The sequence below is a fragment of the Gavialis gangeticus genome, unplaced genomic scaffold (assembly GCF_001723915.1).
Source record: "Gavialis gangeticus isolate Ggan-Ray unplaced genomic scaffold, GavGan_comp1, whole genome shotgun sequence".
Classification (NCBI taxonomy): domain Eukaryota; kingdom Metazoa; phylum Chordata; order Crocodylia; family Gavialidae; genus Gavialis; species Gavialis gangeticus.
Window position 1 is genome coordinate 22679588 of NW_017728992.1, and position 2327 is coordinate 22681914.

A 2327-nucleotide genomic window follows, 5' to 3' on the forward strand; every position below is an offset into this window, starting at 1 on the left:
CTGGGAGCGTGGAGCTGGTTTCACGAGCCACCAGGCCCTGTCACAGCCCCCTGCCCAGCTCCAAAGTTATGTTGCCTCAGGAGAGCGTGTGGCTTGCTCACTGGAGGATGTCCAAAAAATCGGGCTACCCATTGCCATGCCCTAATAAAATCGGAGACACCCGCCCCCCGGTTATGGTTTTCAAATCTTACAGGAAGGCTTTTGTCTCTTATGGAGGTGGCTCAGCCCCCCCCCAAGCTCCCACGTAATTTGCACCCCGGTGGCGTGCCTCTGTCAGAGCTCCCTGTGCCCCCCCCCCAGCTCCAGAGCTCTCTGGCTGGCTCCAAAACCATGATGCCCGGGGAAAATGTGTGTGGCCTGCCTCTGTCAGAGCCCCCTACTCTGCTGCAAACCTGTGACACCTGGTGACCTGCCTCAGAGCCCTCTGTTCAGCTCCAAACCTGGGAGGCCCAGGGAGAACACGTGTGGCTTGTGTCTATCAAAGCCACCTGCCCAGCTCCAGATCCATGACACCCAGTGAGAACATGGGTGGCCCGCCCTACCCAGCAGCAAACCTCTGACACCCTGGGGAGAACACACATGGCTTGTGTCTGCCAAAGCTGTCTGTCCAGTTCCAAACCCATGACACCCTGTGAGAACACATGTGGCCTGCCTCTGTCATAACACCCGGTGAGAACACGTGGCCTGTCTCAGACCACTCTCCCCAGCTTCAAACCTGTGACACCCAGTGGGAACTTGTGGTCTGCATCTGTCAGAGCCCTGTGCCCAGCTCTGAACCCATGACTTCTGGTAGGCCTATTTGTTCACCTTCAGTAGTGTGGTCTATGCTCACCAGGGTACAAAAGAGCCGTCATTTGACTCCTGGTAGGTGTGATGGGTCATGCCTTTTATTGGGTGTTGAGAGTCAAGCTTTCACACAAAATGTCTCTGGTCCTCTAGAGCAGTGGTCTCCAAAGTGGTATGCACGCACCCCAGGGGGTACCCAAGATGATCCATTGGGGTGCGGGAAGAAAATACTAGAACTTCTATTTATATTTATTTTTTATCTAAAAAAATAAGAAAGAAATTAAGCTTTACTAATATTTAATATATGGATTGACACTGGCGCTCTCACTCCGTCCATATGTCAGGTATCCTGAAGGAAGATGGGAGTTCCACAACACAAAGGGGTTGACAGTGGCGCCCTCGTTTGTTCGCTTTCAGCACATTGCGACGTATTGCGGTGTACATGTGCCCGGTTAAGAGGATTTACAGATTATATTATCTAGTTTTAACTAAACTAACCCACACAAAATGGACAGGTGGCTTAAAAAGATTCCTGCAAAGAAACCACGGATTGAAGATAATACTAATAATGTGAGCACAAGCGAACAACAAGAAAATGGCAGAGCTGACACTTCTCCTACTCCCTAGTACGAGCTCTTTGTCAGCCACATTATGAGGTAAAAACAATGACGATCTAATCAGATCTGACAAGAAGTTGGCCAAAAAAATTCAAAATTATCAAGAAGGCTGTTTGAAATATGGATCTACATCCACTATTGTTAACGATGAACCTTCCCTTTGCATAATTGGTGGATGGGATTGAAAACTTAGTATCATGATTTAGTAAGCGCAGCCAACAATGCACTTCTTCCATTTGGATCTACGTATCTTTGTGAGGTATCTTTTTCAGCTATGACAGCTATTAAAACCAAGTATCAAAATAAACTGAACTTAGAACCAGAGCTTCGAATCGCTGTATCACAAAGTGTTAAACCAAGATTTTCAAAAATAATGAAGCATATTCAATCACATTGCTCTCACTAAAAATATTATTATTAATAATAATATTTTTAGTGAGAGCAAAAAGGTTTTTTGTACTGTTAATAAATAAAATAAAAATAAATTATTTTAAAAATATTGTTTATTTCATCTTTATCTCATCCTTTTTTAATTTCTATTTTTGTGTATGTTTTATAATGTACATAATATATAAGTACAGTAGTACCTGTATATAATTTATAAATAAATATACATATATTGGGGGTGCGTGCTCAAACATTTTTTACTGATAGGGGTGCGCGATCAAAAAAGTTTGGAGACCACTGGTCTAGAGAAAAGCAAAAGCAGGCTAATCTGAGTACTAGGTAAAACAACAGTGGGATGGCCATGAGAGCATCACCCTTAGGGTGCCCTTGCCCTTTTGAATTGTTGCAGCACGAGCCACTTACTAAGAGGTAATTAGCTGTCTTATTCTGAAGTCTGTAAATCAGGGTATCAAAGAGCCAGCCCTCGGAGCCTTGCCTTCCAGGCTGCAGTGCTGCTGGTGAATCTCAGATCAGCAC